At 33.7% G+C, this 21,215-nt stretch overlaps 1 protein-coding gene across 2 annotated transcripts in view; it reads right to left on the reverse strand.

The window, feature by feature from the left end:
* The window catches only part of KHDRBS2 (KH RNA binding domain containing, signal transduction associated 2), a 482,992-nt gene that overhangs the window by 340,172 nt on the left and 121,605 nt on the right, over window positions 1–21,215 (reverse strand). The gene's annotated exons all lie outside the window — the stretch shown is intronic.

The following is a 21,215-nucleotide window of genomic DNA, read 5'->3' on the forward strand; positions in this document are numbered from 1 at the left end:
TCTCTCTTTCTCTCTCTGTATACATATATATTCTCTTTTTTAGTTATGGTCTTACTAGTGTATATAAATACATGAGTGTACTGTCACTTCAAATAAATATAGAACTGTTCATTTACATAGGAGCTGATGACTGAAAGTGTAGGACATAATCCAAAGATCTGGTTATTTTAAATATGAAGATAAATTCATTTTTGTTTAAATCAATTTCATGACTATTCATTGCATAAGCCTAAGTGCTCACATATATCCTTGCACTTTCATAAATCCTCTTCATATATTTAAAAGTTATTTCAGCTAAACTGCCATTGGCTATGTCCAGGTGACTTAACAGAATTTACTTTTCCTCTTTCCTGGAACGTAATGAAGCCCCTGGGTCAAAGCTTATTTAATGTTTAATTTAGAACACTGTTTATAGTCATCAAGATAACCATTTGCTTATGTTGTCTTCTGGACACTTTTAATCACATTCTTAAAATTAAATTTATCCCTTCCAATTTGCCCAGGAAACACAAAGATATTTTGATGGTGTAGACAAATTTAGATTTATGATTAAAGTCATGTGAATATTAAAGGATTATCTTTCATTTTTGCAAACTACCTCTTTATAAAAGAAAACCTTTATATTATTTATTTTCCACTGACTTTGGAGACTAATTAATCTGTAAAGAAATCTAATTTTTTTTTCAAAACTGAAAAAGTATATAAACATTAAGGAGAACAAGGATACTAAAATATATATATACAATTCACCTCAATATTACCAAGTACTTTAAAAGAGCCTAAATTGGAATGTAATAATGCACCTTGCTAACACCTGAATAGGAAGAACTATGAAGTACAGTTTGTATAAATCATAATTTAGCTATGGAAAATAACACCCTGCACCTTATAAGAAAATAAAATGTAGCACTGAAGAATTTATGATTTGCACTGAATATGTAGAGGGAGTAAAGTTTCCAATCTATTGAAATAGCATGTCTGTGACAGGATAATGAGTCATGACCAATAGCAGTCATCTACTTGCCAACCAAATGCACATTTATACTTCTTAATGTCACCAAAATGATGTCACCCCAAATGTATTAATATACTACATTTTCATTTTGAAGGTTAAAATGTAGGTGTAAGAAGTGAAATTCTAAAATGGATTAACACAGTACATCATATAATCCCTTCAAGTGTAATTTTAGTCCTATTCATAGTACAGAAACAAAATGTGAGTCTGTGGAAGGGAAGGGAAACTTTAGTAATGAACAAAATGGAAATAACAACAAAATCTTCTGAAAGAGAGTGAGCCCTTGAAGGAAACAGCTAAATGATATTTGGGAAAAGAGTTAGTATGCACTGTATGATGGAAAGGAGAATTTATTCATGTGTTAGATCAAATATTAGAAAAATTCTTTTTTTTTTAAACATTTTTATTTATTTATTTGACAGAGATCACGGGTAGAGGCAGACAGAGAGAGAGGAGGAAGCAGGCTCCCTGCTGAGCAGAGAGCCCGATGTGGGGCTCGATCCCAGGACCCCGGGATCACGACCCGAGCCAAAGGCAGAGGCTTTAACCCACTGTGCCACCCAGGTACCCCCAAATATTAGAAAAACTCTTAATCAGTTGTTAGGAGTTCACCTTGGAAAGGGATTACCCATAAGGTTGGAAAATAAATTTCTCTTCATGAAGTAAAAATGTTTAATTAGCCAACTTCAGTAGGAATTTATCATATTCTAAACATCCTCAGATTTGCTAAGACTATAGGCCTGTTTGAGTGAACCAATCTATCTGTATCAAAACAGTAAATCTAGAAAATGTGTATACCATTCTGTTTCAATTCCTAGGTAACCACACATTAAACATATCATATTGGTCATCTTACAGAAAGATAAAATTCTGGGCAAATTATTTTGTGCTATATATTAAAAAAATAAGATTATAGGAATAATTATAATTTATATGTTGCTGTCTTTATTATCAGTTGTAATTTTTCATTAGATTTTTTTCCATTTCCTATTTCATTTTGACTAAACTTATTGTTTTCTATGGATTATTACCTCAACTTTGAGGCAACAATCAATAACAGAAAGTCCACTTAAATTTCTGGATTCTCGGGGCGCCTGGGTGGCTCAGTGGGTTGAAGCCTCTGCCTTCGGCTCAGGTCATGATACCGGAGTCCTGGGATCGAGCCCCGCATCGGGCTCTCTGCTCGGCGGGGAGCCTGCTTCCTCCTCTCTCTCTGCCTGCCTCTCTGCCTACTTGTGTCTGTCAAATAAATAAATAAAATCTTTAAAAAAAAAAAATTCTGGATTCTCATTTCATCAACATAATATTTCTACAGTGTATGCATGGTATACAGATTTTTCTATCAGATAATATTTGCTTTATTCAGAATCCAAGTTCTTTGGTTTTTGTTCTTTTTCTGCAATAATTTGTCATGTCATATTGTAGCAAAAAAATTATATGTTAGCTCTCAGAATGTTGGCAGCAGCTTTTTCAATAAAGTAGCATAAAGCCATCATTACAATTAATTTCCAAGAAAGACATTTTAAAAGCCTGGTCAAAATGGTAGGCTTCTATGGTCTTAGAAATATTGGAGGATGCTCTACTTGGGATATGGGAAACAATAAATATGCAGTATCATCAGTATCTTCAAAACAACGTGTTGCATTTCATCTTAAACTGGAGATCTAAGGAGGATTGGGAGAACTTATTTTTAAAAATTACTTACTAGTGTGTGTGTAAGAAAGATTCATAAAAACTGAGTACACTGAAATGTGTGTCAGATTGTCAAACAATATTAATTTCCCAAGCAACTTTTGTCTACTTCAGGAAACAATGTGGGCATGTATTTATATATCTTTGTGGAATTGGTACAAAATAACGAAGTCTGATGGTAAGAACACTTATAGCAGATTCGTGTCAGATGGTCTTCAGTTAATATTGGCTTTGGAACAGATGTTCTTTATAAAATCTTAATTGATCACAAAGACCACTTTGCTTTCCAGTATTCGTTTTTCATTATTAATTGACATTATTCACACTTTTGTTTCTTGTTTAGCTGTAAAAATGTGCCTTAAACAGCACTTTATTTGAAAAAAAATTTACTCAAAAATTATTAATTTTGTGACTATTATTTTTGAAATGATTAAATAGGTAAAGATATGATAATTTTAGATATTAAGGAAAAATTATGTTTATTATCATACATTTACCGCTAAAGTAAGGTAACAACAAAAACCATCAAAGGAAATAAATTTATGGTTTCCACAATATTTTGCACCATTATGGAAAATAAATTTTCAGTCAGCAATATATTTATAATATGAATGAAGTTAGAGTAAGACTATAAACATAATAAATTTGAGAATATTTTATATAATCAATAGTATTCCTTGCATATCTAAGTAAATCTTAAAACTACTTATGAATGCAAAGAATTCATGCTGTAAAATGTAAATATTGCTACAAAAACCAAAGACCAATTTTTTTAAAAGATTTTATTTATTAATTTGACAGAGAGAGAGAGATCACAAGTAGGCAGAGAGGCAGGCAGAGAGAGAAGGGGAAGCAGACTCCCTGCCAAGCAGAGAGCTGGATGTGGGTCTCGATCCCAGGACCCTGAGATCATGACCTGAGCTGAAAGCAGAGGCTTAACCCACAGAGCCAGCCAGGCGCCCCAAAGACCAATATTTTTTAACCTTATATTCCGTTGTTCTTTAAAATTACACCATTACATTTTTAGAATCTATTTAGCTATTTGCAAATTCAAGGCACTAGATTATTATTTGAGTTTATTGACTATATACTTCTACCAAAATAATTTGTTGAACATGCACATCTTATATTAAAAAAAACACATAGGGGCACCTGGGTAGCTCAGTAAGTTAAGCTTCTGCCTTCAGCTCAGGTCATGATCTTGGGGTCCTGGGATCAAGCCCTGCGTCGGGCTCTCTGCTCAACAGGGAGCCTGCTTCCCCCTCTCTGTCTCTGCCTGCCACTCTGCCTACTTGTGATCTCTGACAAATAAATAAATAAAATCTTTAAAAAATAAAAAAATAAAAAACACATAGATGATATATATATATAATTTCAATTTACATATTATCGTAGTAATATTAATATCATTCTAAAAAGTTTAAAAAAAGCTTTATAATATTTACTTTCCACTCCACCCATTGATCATCTTACGTAACTCTTTATTTTTTTTCTTAAGTAGGCTCCATACCCAGCATGGAGCCCAACACGGGGCTTGAACTCATCCCCAAGATCAAGACCTGAGCTCAGATCAAGAGTCAAACACTTAACAAACTGAGTTACCCAGGCACCCCAATCTTGTGTAACTCTTAAGATCTGTATACTTACATGCAAGGAAGCTGAAGCACAGACTGTGAAAATTCCTTTAAATAATTTTTTTAAGGAAACCATAAATTACTGAAGTTTTGCCATATCTAAACCTATTTAAAGTCATAACTTCAAAATTGAAATGACTTAGCACAGATACATTTTGAAGGCAAAATATATTACTGTAGCAATTTATCAAGGTAAAATAATTTATAGACATCCATCTTTCTAAATGAGAGATCATTAATCTTTACTAGTTATATTACAAACATAATCATTTTTTTCATTATTTAAAGTATGTTTGTCATATTTTTTGAATTGATTATCAAGGAATCTAATTTCTCTGAACTTTGAGCTTTTATTTTTTCATCATTCTATTTAATTGTAGCCCTGTAATGTAATTTAACGTAAATGCTCTCTCTTTTGTGGCAATGCAAAATTTCCTGTAACAGTAACCCATTAAAGTATATTAAAAGTATTTATCATGATCCTCACAAATACCAATAACACTCAAATATAAACCTGGGATACATAACCCATACAAACAATTAAAAAAAAAAACAACTCTCTCCATTTGTCTATATGTAAAAAAGCCAGAATAACAATTAAACTACAGAATAAAATAAAAATTTATTTTACAAAAATCAATAAAGTATTAAAAATTAATCATTTTCATATCTAAAAATCAAAATAAAATTGAGGGGCAAATTTTTCTAAATTTGCCAATATTATCAAATTCATGTACTAAATAAAACTGAAATTTAATTTTGAAATTTAATTTTGTCCCTATCCAGTTTCACATTCTAGAGATATTCTGGCAATGGTATACAATTCTTCTAAAATTCTATGCTAATGATGATTTAAATTTTATCGTTTCCGCATCATTTTTAAATTGGCATGTTTCCCTCAATCATTTATCTCAACTTTACTACTACAATTGCTTACAAGTTTCCTCTTGCTAACTTAATATTACATGAAAGAACCTTTAAAGATATTGGTGTCTTTCCATCTATGGGAAGAGTATTTTATAATTACGACTTTTTACCTTCAGAAAAGCATTTTATAATCTTATTTTTGGATTAAAAAACTGTTCTTCCACATATCTACATTTTTTTCCCCAAAAAAGTGTACCTCTATCTCAGTATGCATTTCTAAAGGATGGAGACTTAAAAAAAAAAAATAAATAACTACAATACCATCATCACCTGTGAAAATCAACAATAAAACTTTAATTTCAATAGTATCATTTTAGTGTTCACTCAATTGTAATTTTTTTACATTTTTGTTTCTTATTTTGAGGATTGAAATTAGGTACACATAATTGTGATCAGACACAATATTTCCTAAGCTTTTTTTTTTTTTTAATATATTTCTACGTTGTCTCTCAAACTGTCTCACTTCCTCACGTCTTTTTCTTTAGAAGATACCAAGACCCTTTTCCCTTGTACTGTTGGGACAGTTGAGCCTTTGCTTATTGTATTAACGTTATGTTGCTTAACATGTTCCTCCCTCTCCTATGCTTTATATAAATTTTTAATTAGATCCAACAGCTTGATAAAAATCAAGTACTTTTCATAGGTGGAATTGTATGCTTCTATCACGAAATGAAAGATATATTGTCCTTATTGATGTTCAAATTGTCCTGTCTTTAACAGAGGGAGCCATTTTGAGCTGGCTCCTAAGACTCTCTGTACCTAAATCTGAAATAAACAGATATCCTAATTTCTATTATGACAAGAGGTTTCAAGCTCAAAGTTTATATTTACCTGCTTACATTTATGTTATGTTTATGTTTCCCATTTCTTACATAAATAATAGAATTGTATATATAATTTTCTTGACTGTGCTCTGGTCACTCACCAGTGTATCATAAGGATAACCCAGTAAACCCATTACATTTGTTCTCTGCAGTAAATTACTCAGAAAGGACTTATGGCAACAATATTTCATTAGTTGTTGTCCATTACTAAAAATTTAAGCATTTTATGTATAAAATGTTAGTATGGCTGAATAAAAATTCCTGGTTCACATTATCTTTCCTTAAGCATCTGATATATGTTAGTTGATTATCTCTGGCAAAAACCATTGTTGAGATAGTCTAATTTTTTTTCCCCCTCTTATAAGTGACTTAGTATTTTTGCTTTCATGAACAAAGACTTTTTTTTTTTAAGTCTAATTGTTTTTATTAGGCTATATCTAATACCTTATGGTTTTAGATAAGTTTTCCAAAGTACATGGTGAACACTTTCTGTATGTAGTTACAAGTCTTACTTTTAGTTACAGGAAAATTTCATTCTATTATGGCTTTTTATTCTGTTCCTTTGCTTAGCTTTTCTTTTTTTGAGAACTCCTACTGTACATAAGGCAGAATTCTTCACTTGTATTCTATATACATCACCCCTCAAATTCTGATCAGCTCGTTCTCCACTTACATTTGAATTTAAGAAATTATTAGTTGCTCTCTTGTTACTCTTTTTAAAATTTTTAAAAGTATAGTTGACATAAAATGTTATATTAGTTTCAGGTGTACAGCACAGTGATTTAATAATCTTACTGATGATTCTATTATTTTGTTTCTTTTAATTTACTCTATTTCTGAAATTTGTTTTACTTTTATTAAAATAATTTCATCAGTCCTGTCATCTCTCTTTATGAAACTCTCTTTTCCCCAATTAAATAATTCTGGTATTATTCAACAGTTCTTTTTTTTTTTAGTTTGCTATTAAATATGTGATTACATGTTTTACTTATTTTGTGTGCATGTCTGTTTTCATTTTCATTTTGGGGCTTTATCATCTATTTCTTAAAATAGCTCCCTATGAAATGTAGCCAAAATCCTTTTCTGTTGCTCATTTTTAAGTGAAGAGAGATTTTCTTTACTGTTTAGTATGTGGAGTAAACACTACCACCCCCTCTTTTGTTACTTTTCCAAAGGGATAAAAATTACAGCCTCTTGCTTTCTGAAATCTACCTTCTCTGCTCAATGATCCATTTAATTTAAATATTCCACTTATTTTGCTCTTCTTTCCTTCCTTGCTCTGTCTGGGGCTATTCTTGCAGCTTCTCATTGTGTGGCTCAGTCTTAGAATTTCAAGAGTTCATAGAACCTAGATTTTTCCAGTATCTTCAGATCTTGAAGTAGACTCAATGACTTCACCCATGAATCCAGGTATAAACACACCTCTCGAGGTTCAGCTTCTAATCTTAGATTCACCTGACAAAATATTGTTACTTGGGGATATTCCTGTTTTTGTGCCATCAGACACCACATTGTTTTTTTTTTTCTGCTTTTCCCCCACAAATGCTGATATCACAAGGCTCTTGTAGCTTTCATTACTTTATCGCTACCCACCTGCATTTTGGGGTTTGTGGAGGATAACTGTCACTTAGTTTTGGTACAGATGCTGATTTATTTGTGAGTATTTTGGTTTTTGTATCTTATTTATATTGTTTTTATTTATTTTCTCTCTACATATATTACTTACATTATATTTATCATATATCTTTTATATTTATCATCATCTTTTGTCAGAGCTTCCAGTGATATATTTTTATTGTCCTTTTTAAAGTAGCAGGACATGTGTGCTTGCATGTGGGTATGTATGTGCAACATCAGACTAGTAATGCTTACTGGAAACCTATCTTTTTTTTTTTAATACTTTTTTTTAAAGATTTTATTTATTTATTTGACAGACAGAGATCACAAGTAGGCTGAGAGGCACGCAGAGAGAGAGAAGGGGAAGCAGGTTCCCCACTGAGCAGAAAGCCTGATGTGGGGCTCGATCCCAGGACCCTGAGATCATGACCTGAGCTGAAGGCAGAGGCTTTAACCCACTGAGCCACCCAGGCGCCCCTGGAAACTTGTTTCCTTAAAGATATTAGTAAATAACCTGCTTAAATAAATTAATGTTCAACTGAGGGTTGCTAGAGGGGAAATGGAGGGCATGATGGACTAAATGGTTGATGGGTATTAAGGAGGGCATTTGTTGTGATGAGCACTGGGTATTACATTGTAAGTGATGAACCCCCAAATGTACTTCTGAACTAATATTACACTGTACATTAACTAGAATTTAAAATCTCAAAACTTAAAAAAAGTAAAAAAATAAAATAAATTAAGTGTTCAACTCTTAACTAATCACTTTGGCAGAATGTGAAAATTTGCTTGTCAACACATGGGAAAATTCACAAGACCCTCTGCTTTCGGGTAGTAACACATATCTTCAGGATAAACAAGACTGAGAAGTCAGAATTTTAATTTTTCTCTTGTGTCTTCTTGTTACTTGCTCCAGCCCACATCTAGAATTCTGTCAAATTATTTGGACAAACAATAAAAATGGTAACATTTCATGCACAGGTGGATTTTGGGAAACTATATCCTAAAACTAAACAGTTAATCCTCCAATAAGTTAGCCATGGTCATGAATTATAGTATAATTCCACTAAGTATGGGTAATAATGCCTTGTAGTTTAGAAATTTCATATAATAATTATCCAAATCTTATTTTTGATAGTACATACTTAAATAATGTTAAAATGTAAAAAAAAAAAAAAAACGCTCATAACTAAGTTTTAGTTAGCAGGTACAATAAAATATTTGGGATAGCAATAATAGTTTTTGTCAACATTAATATGACCCATTGGCATTTATTAGTTCACATTTGGGAAAGAAGAGTTTTTGTTTTTTAATATGGATGATGTATAGCCCTGAAGAAAACCTTCAAATAATTTACAAAACATGCCTGATTTATCTAACATCCTTCTTATTAAACTGTTTCACAGAATGAATGAACATTTTCTGAGTAAACTACACTTATCATCTACTATAATGTGTAAAGCAATTATGAATATCTAACATTATGAGAAAACATAACTAGTTTTAGAAATTAATTTGTAACTCCCATGCAATAGGCCATGAGAAACATTCTCCAGATTAATTATCTAAGTATGTCTATCTTCTATAATATAAAATAGCAGGGTGGTTCATCTGCATTCAGTAACATCAATGCAGCACAAAGAAGAAAAAGATCAAAAATCTAAGCTGCAAAAATGAAACAGGAGTATGGCATCTTAACAGACTTGTGGATTTTCATAAGTCAATCTCTAAGATTTCCCCTGGTAAAGCAATTATATGAGATATGATGTGAAGCTCATGGATTATACCATCTATATTTATAGATAATTATCTATAATTATAGATAAAATTCTATCATTATTATATATAGATTTTGCACATTTATTTACTTTTAAGTGAAAATGCATATGTAAATGTAAAATTCTATACTAAAAAATTAAATTCTTTGAGTGAGAGAAAAACAGATATTATCTTTTGAAATAAACCCTCCATCTTCCCTTGGAGGAAAAGACTCCTTAGAGTCCCAACAAAAGGATATACATTGAACTTAATGACTAGAGTTTAATTTTACAGTAGAGGAGAAAAGAAGAGAAAGCAGAATTTTTTTGGAAGAGTCACAAGAGATTCACCACTAAACTGTCAGAGTTGAGAAATGGGAAATCTGTTTTAACATCAGATGCGAGGGAGGAGATGAAGACTTTTAATATCACCACTCTGGTGCACCAGCAATAAAACAGGGTTCTTGCAGCATCTGTTCAAAATCTGATGTAATTCTTTTGTGAGTATTCCCTTAGAACAATATAATTTCCTAAAGTATCAACCCTAGAGTGTGCAATTCTTCAGTGAAGGTTAAATTTTCCTCTCAGTTATAGAGATTTGAAAATGCCACTGCTAATTACATGGAAATATTAGACACTTCATGAATCAATTTGGTAGAACTATTTAAATTGATGCAGATGGCTTCATTTATCTAACAAATCTCATCTCTCTGACTAGGGAATCAGAATCTCCAGTTTGCATCTGAACTCTGGTATCCTAATTTAGGGTACTGCTGGAAAAAAAATTTCTCTAAACCTTAATTTAGAAATGATTATTTGCAGAATGAAAAATGAATAACTAATAAAACAGTCTTTCATAGAACTAATAGATGTTACAAATGTCAAGTAAACCATACCAAAAATTGGAGAGTAAATATACAACCAAGACTTTTGGAGTACTTCTTTCTGACTTTCTTAAAAATATATAGTCCTGTGACAAATATATTAATGAAAAAGGTTATATAAATGTCCTAGTGCTTTAACTTTCAATGAATAATTCCCAGATTCTCTATTGTGAAATCATATCTCCATACAAAGACATATATGAATCTTCAGAGCAGCCTTAGTCATAACAGTCTATCTAAATTACCATATGATAAATGGATAAACAAGTTTTGGTGTAGCCACAAATGGAAAATGTCTCAGTGACGTAATAAAACAAACTACTGATACATTCAACAACATGGATTATCCTCAAAAGCATTATGTTAAGTGAAACAACTCAGAAGCAAGCCTATATGCTATATAAACCAATTTATGAAATTCTAGGAAAAAGTGAAGGATGGTAACAGAGAGCAGATCAGTGGTCTCCAGGGACCCAGGGTATGAAATGAGGCCCAGAGGAAATTTTTGGTGTGACAGACGTATTTTTTATCTTGATGGTAATGATACAAACATGACTATACACATTTGTACACTTAAAAATGGTAGATTTTCACATATGTAAATTATACCCGAATAAAAGCGAGGCAAAAAAACATGATCCAGGCCTGGTGATTTAAAAAACAAAATGAAACAATGGTTAGAGGAAAAATGCCTGCACTAAAACGACATGCTTGGCTTATAACTGTAACAAGAATTCATAGCAATGTGGAAGAAGGTATTACACGTGCAGCTAAATATATTGTCATCAATTTCTTGACTTATAAAACTATAGAGGGATGATGGAGTGAGAAAAACTCTTTCCTCCTAAAAAGGAAACTGGGCTCTTAAGACAGGAAGATTTCCCAAAAGAGCCCATGCTGCTTCTACTCTTCCCCTGAGGATGGAACTAGACTTGCAAAGTGATTACCTCACTTCTATGCATGAGTTCTCACCAAATGCAGACAGCTGTTAAACCCCAACATAAAGGCTGCTCACTCAGGCATGCTGAGCAAAGGGTGCTCCCTTCCCTTCTTTCATCCATCCAGGGTACACACTGAATGTATATAAACAGTACAGAGGATAGATAAAAACATTTTCACGAATCAATTATATCTAAACTGCTCAGTTTTATAGAGGCTGGATCGTGATGAAGAATCATGGTCAACTCAATCTTAGATCCTGTAGGTAATTTTATGTTATTTAAAGTAATTTGGGTCTGTTCTCTTCTTATCTTGGATGTAATAGTTTAAGAAACAGTAAGAGAAAACTTAGTAAGTTCTATTCCTTTCAGTGTTATGGTTCCTTGAAATTAATCTGCTAGTTAAGCAAAATACTTAAGCAAGATACTTTCATGAAAAATGGTCCTCATCTTTATGTTTTCCTTTTTACCTCTAAAATTAAATATTTCCTAGTAATTTCCCAGGAATCTCAAGCAAATTACTGTCTCTTGGGGAACAATATATTTTGGTTATAAAAATTAATGAGTTAAACTAGCATCTTTACCTTCTCTGCCAACTCTAAGATTATATGAGCCTATATATATATATATATATATATATATGCGTGGGTACATGTATGATATAAAAGCACGTATGCTACACCTCCAATCAGTTCAGTGAAAATTAAGACAACCCTACAGTCACCTTAATAATATTAAGGATTACTCAAGTTTAATTTCTATGTTCCAGCAAATTATTATGCCAAAGATACAAAGCTGCTAACAAACATAGTTTTGCCTTATCTGGGGACTTCCAGAATGATGCTGTGCTCCCCCACCCCAGATACATGTTACTTTGGAACCATGAGCTATGACCATATGGCCTTAGGCAAGTTGAGGGGTCAGTCCTCAAAAAGTATTTTGCTCATCCTCTTCTAGAGAGACTTTTCAGTTGTAAAAGTCTCTTCATTTAGTCTCTAATAAGGCAATAAATATTGTTTTTATAGGCCTTCAAAAAAAGTCCATATTATGAAATCTTCCTTAAGACAAATGATAATCAAGGTGCCTGAACCTTCAGCTCAGGTCATGATCCCAGAGTCTTGGGATTGAGTCCCATACTGGGATCCCTACTCGCAGGAAATCTGCTTCTCTGCCCCTCCCCTGGCTCATGTGCTCTCTCTCTCACTGTCTCGCAAATAAATAAATAAAATCTTTTAAAAAGACCAATGATGGCCAATTGAACATAATAAAAAAAGAAAAGAAAAAAAATGAAAAAAAGACATATGATAATCAAAATAAAATTTTCTACATGCTTTAAGATTATTATTGTTATTATTATTTTTAAAATGTGTATATCACTTTTAGTCTAAAATCGTATAGAATTGAGATCCTGGAAATATTAACTCAGCAAAAGGTAGACTATGTCTATTCAGTTGATGGTCTTACTATTTTATTTTTTATTGTTTATGCTCCTGGTTTGGTAGTAGTGACTGTTGACTTGGTTTGATTTAAGTAAATATGATATTGGTGGTGCCGCTGAGGAAATAAATATCTCTCACACCTTTCGAAATGAGAGCTACTCCACATTCAAACACTGGAAAATTTTTTCTGATTTTAAATTATTTTAGGTTTAAACTTTTTTTTAAGGTAGACAGGTGAAAGGAAGAAAACTAAGAATCACAGGGAAAAACATTTCCTAAAAATGCCAAATAATTGAAATAAAAAAATTTGTCAAAACATACAAAAGGAAGAGAAAACAGCCTACTATTGAGAAAGAGGAAACAGCAAATACAGGGTATAGTAAGCTTAGATATGTGAACATGAAAGCTTGTGGAGATACTCTAAATTCTCTAAATGAATCGCTACATTTTGTTTGCCTTTTTTTTTTTTTTAGCCCCATAGTGATGCTAGAATTGTAGTTGTTAGCAATTATATACCTATACATTAGGCATGGCTTATCTGGGATAAACCACATGCAGAATACTGGCATACATTCACAGTTTATCTCAAAACCCTGACCTCAAAAAGCAAAAAAATTTAGATGTTAATATTATCAAAATTGAAACAAATGCCGTTTGCACAAAAAATATACAAAACAATATACATCTTTGCAGATAACATTTTAAAACTAAAGATATTTATAAGAAGTCGAGGTGATTTCTGGTATTTAGGTAGTAAGAAAAACATACATGGAAGTGTTTCCTATATTGACAGTTGGTGTGCTTACTCTGGTAACCAGCTTTGGTGCTGGTGACAAACAGTATCAGACAATTAGAGGCACAGTTCACAGAGAATGCCTTGTGAATGGCATCCCTGGAAGTATACAAAACTTTGTCCCAGCTGCTATAAGTCAACTGGTGCAACTGATTGTGTTCATAGCAAAATACGTAAAATTTCCTTTGTGTCCTGGGTTTTCATTTTTTCTCAGTCTTTTTGATTTTACTTTTGGTGAACCAGTACACACAGAAAGCAAACGTGAACTCAGTAACATAATCCATTAGAAAGGAGTTTGCCTAGTTTGTCCTTCTTTGGGCTCTGTGCAGCATCATGAATTGTAACCAGAAAATACAGCTCTCTACTTTTTATCAAGGAATGTTAAGAGCTCAAACAAATTTTCAAGTATTCACGACAACACTATTGAACTAAGAATGACTCAGATATTTATGACTGATAAAACTAAGAATACTATTCAACTTCTGAATGAATTATGAAATTAAAAGAAAAACAATAAAACAGAATACAAAGTCAAAAACATGTGCAACTAAAGAAATTCAGAATCTGAATTAGTGCTGATAGTGCACTTGAGTTAAGTGTGGGATTTTTCTCTTTAACATTCCCACTCTGGGTCCATTATCCTCTTAACTGTATCTCTGAATTCCCCACACTGTGCTAGAACAAGTAGTCCAAGCTTCTCTTCAGAGAACATGGTTTATATTGGGGTCAAGTTCTAACAATTTATAACGAACATTTAACACCATCTTTCTAAAAATGTATAAATAATACCCTTTTTATCAAAGGCTTTTTTACGAGTATAAATATCTTAATTTTAAAAATTTTTTAGATAACCATTCTTACTTGGTTTGGCATTAAAATTATCCATAAAACTAAAAATGCATTATTTTTTACAATGAGCAAAATAAAGTTATTTAGGAATTTTTCTTCCTAATATCCAATTCTGTGAGAGCAATGGTATATTCATATGGGTCTATTGGACCCAAGTATTTTTTGGCCTATTATATAGACCCAAAATATTCATTGTCTATTCATATGGGTGTATTGCTTTGGTTATTCATGTGTCTACTGGAATTTGCAATGTGTGGGCAAAGCAAAGTTTGGGTCCAATTTAAAAACACAAAGCAGCATTAATACTAAATATATATATATGTATATATATATACACACACACACACACACACACACAGAGAGAGAGAGAGAGAGAGAGAGACGTCAACTAAGCATCTATGTAGCACTAACTAATACAAAATACATTCATAATATGTAAATGTGTATCAGCAAATGGAATCACCTTAGCATTCTGCTTAGAAATTTTTCCCTAACATAGGAAACTGGTAAAGAAAGAAAAGAATGTCAGTTGGTCCATATATAGACTGCAGGTAATATTGATGGTGTTATATTTTATAACTTGATCCCTTATGTGTTTTCCACCATCTATAAGAAATGTAAGACAAGACCGATGAAGCAACAAGCTCAGTTAATGTTCTCAGAACAAAAATGCTCTATGGTCCTCCTTTTCTTGGCTAAGACAAATCTTCAGTTATCTGACTTGGTCAAAAAGAGAGACTAAGAAAGAGAACTGTCCCAATCTTGGTTTGGGGCAATACTTGCCGTATGGTGTATTTCTCTCCCCTTCTAGGATCTATCTAACATCCCCGATAAAATGCTGGAGCGCTCGCTTTGCCAGGTTGTAATAAAGTTAAGAAGCTTTACAGAGAAATTAGAATTAGTTGCCCAATTAACCTTGAGTCTCATGTTATTAAAGCAGACATTCAAAGGTACCAAGGACTTCTAAGTCCAGCCTTCCGACTAGCCTAATACTTTTTAAGTCAAACGTTCTGGAAATCTTTGAATTGTCTTTCTTGGAAGGCTCTTCCCTTACTGGCAACTTGGAGATAGAACTTTGGCATATGCTTCAAAATAAGGGGTAAGTAAATAACAAAAATATCAAAACACCAAATACAAAAATCCCCACAAGGGGCACTTGGGTGGCTCAGTGGGTTAAGCCTCTGTCTTCGGCCCGGGTCATGATCTCAGGGTCCTGGGAATCGAGCCCTGCATTGGGTTCTCTGCTCAGTGGGTAGCCTGCTTCTCTCTCTCTCTCTCTCTCTCTCTCTGCCTGCCTCTCCGCCTACTTGTGATCTGTCTGTCAAATAAATAAATAAAATCTAAAAAAAAAAAAAAATCCCCACAAAACTGCAGAATTCTTAAAAGTCTTTAGTAATTGCCATGAGAGGGCAGTAGAAACACAAGAAGAGAACAAATCCAGTATTTGGAAAATGGTTCACAATGTTGAGAATCTTTGCATTTTACAAATAAAATTATAATGTGTTCCAGTTGTCCAGCGTTAGATAAATAACCATGCCAAACTTAGTTGCCTAAAATAACAACCATGCTGTTATTATGGCTATGTGCATGGATTCTGTAGGTGAGACATTTAGACAGAGTACAATGGGGATAATACGTTTTGCTCCCAGAGCCTGGGGCTGCAGATAGGAAGACTCAAACAGCCTGTGATCACTCAAAGGGCTAGAGGCTGATATCAACTGGAGAATTCTTTACTTGCAGGTGTAGCCTAGCCTGGGATAACTCAAAGGTGGGCTCCACTGGGATTTCCCACTGGTACCTATCCAGGGCCTCCCTCTCTGGCTTCCTCACAGTGGGAGGTAGGGGGCAGTCTTAAAATTGTCAGAATCCTTACAAGGCAATTCAGAGCTCCCAAAAAAGACAGTGTTCTTGTAAATGAGGCAGAAGGTGCACTGTGTTTTCCCACCTACCCTCAGAAATCCTGAAGTGACCCCTCCCTGAAGTCTTTCAGTTACTAGCAAGTCACTCAAACTATCCAGATTCAAGAGGAAGAGAATTAGACCCCACTCACCTTTCTCTAAAAGAAGTGTCAAAGAATTTGCAAAGTTTAAACTTTGGTAGTTTGAAACTACCACAGAATATGTTATTTAAAATATTTTTAAGACATCCTCAGTCCCTTTCTATACTGGAGATACCTCATTTGAATTTTGGTTGCAGTATTTTGAGGTGGATAGTACATCTCAGAACAAAAAGGGACAGGCTTTCTCAGTGGCAGAAAAGAAATACACTATTACAATTCTGACTTATAGAATGTAAAATGTCTAGAAATGTCCCTTCCTACATTCTATTTAACAGCTTAATAAATAAAAATTTCCCACACTGTGGTGTGAGAGATCTTGATTCTACGATTCCCTCATTTCATTTCTTACCGGAAACAAGGGTGCAGGCCAAATAATGAGTGACAAGTGGCAATGAAGGAAAAACTATTATACTAGTAACTTTAAAAGATATATTTTTTGTATAGTATCCTTGGTTTATGGCCAAGACATTAGGTCCTTGGAAGTTTTCTAACAGCAGGCTTCAATGACAAGAATCAAAATAAATTTGTGTAATTGTAAATAAAATCAAACTAGAGGAAAGTAATGATTTAAGGTAATAGGTAATTTTGATTCACAACATACAAAACATTGCCACCTCACGCTTTGTCATTGAAGCTTACGAAGAACTGAGCCCGGAGAGGTTTATGGCATTTTTTCCTTTTTCATTCTTTGTAGTCATCCACTTCAATGAATGACAAACTGTTACATAAGAGAGTTGAAGATGGTAATGTAAGAGATTATTTCGCACCAGTATCATGATATATTTCACTCTTCAACTCAAACCTATTTTCATTGTTTGGTCACCTAGAGTTGAAATAGATCATAGGTTGAAATACCCTTGTGTTGGTCTATCATTGAAACTAGTTTCCTTGTTTTCTCACAAAACATGTATTTGCAGTGCATTGTTCCCATATCGCATGTGCTACTGCGCTACCCTTCAGGTGGGACCACTCAGTCTGTTACTCTAATTTCTCAACATGCAGATCCAAGAAACAGAAGAATGCAGTGAATAAATCAAAAATAAATTCCCACCTATCTGTAATTTCTCATCTACTCTCTTTGTCCTTCATAAACTCAAGTGATACTTAAACACAAATAACGTTTATTCCAGGGCGCCTGGGTGGCTCAGTTGGTTAAGCATCTGCCTTCAGTTCAGGTCAAGCATGATCCCAGGGTTCTGGGATAGAGCCCTGCATCGGTCTCCCTGCTCGGCGAGGAGCCTGCTTCTCCCTCTCCCTCTGCTGCTCCCCCTACTTCTCTCTCTCTCTGTGTCAAATAAATAATAAAATCTTTTAAAAAAAAGCAACGCTTATTCCTCTCTCTCTGGTTGGAAGTAACAATGGGCTAGGCACTCTCTCCTGCAGAGCAAAATGGAGAAGCAAACGTTGATCTCTGGTACAGTGTCTTAGGGGCACAGCTAAAATTAAAATCAGAGTATCTGGGCTCTTGATTTTGTGGGATTACAGATTGCTTTGTTGTTGGGGATATTAAAAAGTTGAAACAGGAGTCTACCTAACCGATCCCAGCCTGACTGACAAGCAGTGAGCATGGCCTGGCTCCTTCAGGATTTGAGAGACTAACCGTGCCTTTTGATGTGAGGCATAGCCCAGAAGTCAAATGAGAGAAGGATGATTGGTACGGGGTTCACACCCACCAGGCAGCAGCATCACTTTGAAGGTTTTCAGTTGATTTTATTGTTGATGAAAATCAAATTGCCATGAAATCAGAAAGGATTTACTAAAGTAGCCATCACCAAATACAGAAGATAGATTATAAAATAGAAACTGCACATGATATTAGCACATCAAAGAGAGAGAGGCTAGCCTAGAGAATTACCACACATTTTCAAATAAAACTCCACCAAACAGCACTGTATTTTTAATATATAGTCACCAGCATGTTCTAAGACTGCATTCCATAATTTCAACCAAGCTTATTAATAGAAATACCAGAACACCTGTCATTACAACATAATTGATTTGCAACATGTCTATTTGTGATTTCCATTCAAGGACAATGAAGGTAGGCAAGAAATTTGCTTTAAAGATTTCCTGCTGTTTCCTCTTTCTTATCTGGGTGTGCTCAGCTTTTGTCTGATCTTCTCTAACCTCTCAAACCCTTTTTCTTGAAGATAATATGTTTGTTTCTCACTCTTTTCAAAGATAAGCCTGTAGACCACTGCTACCTCTGTTCTCCCTCACTAATCTCTGCCATCAGCATCACTAAAAATAGCAACACTCTCTCCAAAGCTACAGTAAGTTACCCCTGAAGATTGCTCAGAAGCAAATGCTAGGGGGGGAAGCAACTGCTAGAGAAGCAGGCAGCTGTGTGGTTATTTAGAACTGGCTGGCCATATGGTGTATGAGGGACTCAGACTTTAAAGAAATTTCTGAACTGCCAGTTAATTTCCTGAGATATTTTGAAATATTGCAAACATACTGTATATATTACTTTCTAATTTTCTCTATGAATATCTTTATCATCATTATGTAAAAGCTAGCCTCTGTTCAAGCATTCCTGGATGGTTCTAAGTAAAACGTGAGTTCACAAACTCAGTGATCTGACCAGTATAGGACTAAAATATTGAATATAAGGTAGGATTTTGCTACTGGTATTCCCTTGAATATTACCACATCTCATTTTGTTTTGGCTTTTGTTTTCTCTCTCTGCTCACAGGGTTATTGCCTAGGTGTAGCTAAAAGAAAAGGAAGGTTTCCCCCAAACCCACCCAAACCAAAATAAGACAAATAAAAACATTGAACTTGTTAGAATCTTCTTAATACACCAAAGCACTAAAACTATTTTCTGTATTATGCAATTTTATAATGATCTTAAAACAAATCCTAAAACTTCATGCTTTTCTAAGGTTGAAAAAGTCTTTATTAGATTTGTAAAACTAAAATTCAATGAGAATGTCACTCTTAACTCTTTTTTTTTTTTTTAAAGATTTTATTTATTTATTCGACAGACAGAGATCATAAGCAGGCAGAGAAGCAGGCAGAGAGAGAGGAGGAAGCAGGCTCCCTGCGGAGCAGAGAGCCCGATGTGGGGCTCGATCCCAGGACCCTGGGATCATGACCCGAGCTGAAGGCAGAGGCTTTAACCCACTGAGCCACCCAGGCGCCCCGTTAACTCTTCTTTTTAAAGAAAGCATTAAACAGATCAGGATGTCTAATTAAATTATAAGTTTTGTGAGGGATCGACTCATGTCTAATACTTATTTTCTACATAGCATAATATGTAATCTACAGTTGAGCACATAGCAGATGTGTATGAAAGGCTTTTGCATAGTTATTTCATCCCGATTTAGATAACTATCCAAATGTCTCCTATTTGTCATGAAACAAAGATCGTAATAGCAGAGCCAACACAGAAAAACAATCTGTTTTATTTTAATACACAAAAATTATTAAAATGTGTTTATTCACTTATTTATTGTCTGTCTTTCCCGTTGGGTTGTAAACTCTAGGAGAAGAAAAATTTTTGTCATATTCATTATCATGAACTAGAACTACAGGTGACACAGTGTAACACAGCAATAAATACTCCTGCAATTAATGCATGAATATATTCCTGTGTGGCTGTACAAATACGTATGTGCTGCTACTGCAGAATCAGATAAGTTTTATTTATTTGTTAGAAGAACAAAATCACATATAAAATCTTCCTTCCTGATCAGATCATGCAGAAGAGTTGAAATAGCAGCCCCAGTGATCAATATTTTACCAAGGATTTATTTTTATTTTAATCAAATGTTTCCTAAGGTAGACTTTTGCATATTCATGTCTGTGGCTTTATTTCAGCTGTGTGCCCACCACCCTTGGCAGGTAAGGTCTTATTTAGATTCTATAAAATGTAGTTTATAGTACAATACATTATTATTATTATTATTATGTTTTCATTTTCTTTCATTTTGTAAAGGAACAATGAAAATGCTTGAAGCAAAGACAAACTGATTGATCACCCAAAGAGTAATCAATGAAAAACTGGAGTTTAAGTAACAGCTAATATCACTAAATTAAACCTAATGGAAACTTAATAGAACTAAATTTGTTTCCAACTAGATTTTCAAATACTTATGCTGGTTCCTGACATGCTCACAGGGAAAAAGAAATCCAATGTAAAGTTCTGTGAACAGAAAAAAAAAAAATTCCAAATATATGGGAATAAACAATAAACACCCATTTGCTTTGGAAGATATGGGAGTGCCTATACCGATGCTCTGGGTATGTGAAACTCACTACTTTATTTCTCTGGCTGGTAGGAGTTTACAGTTTAATGAGAGAAACAGAAAATTTCAACAAACTATGTTAAGTGATGGGAGGATTAACCTATCACAGGAGTTTCAGAAAAGCCCCGTTGGGGAGATGATGCCTGATCTAAATCTTAAAAAGGTGTGTAGAATAAAAAAAAAAACACACACACACACATACACACACACAGTATAAAGTGTACAGTGTAATACTATGAGATATATGTTCAGTGACATTTCCCATTGTAATTTTCTTCAAGATTTCACATTAATAGTTAAAAGAGAGAATATCTAAACAATTTCCTATGTGATTCTCATAGTCAGAAATAAATGTTTGAATATTTTATTTTCCGTGGTAACATATTGAATCAGAAAAGTATGGCCTGGTCAAATAGGACCACCTCGATACATCCACCCTTTCTCAATGAATTTTAAAAGTCCTTTATGAATACATCTCTAAAAATGGTTGTTATTTTCCAAAACAATGAATTCTAACACAGAGAAAATTGCTATCAC

Source organism: Martes martes (assembly GCF_963455335.1).
Source record: "Martes martes genome assembly, chromosome: 6".
Taxonomy (NCBI): Eukaryota; Metazoa; Chordata; class Mammalia; order Carnivora; family Mustelidae; genus Martes; species Martes martes.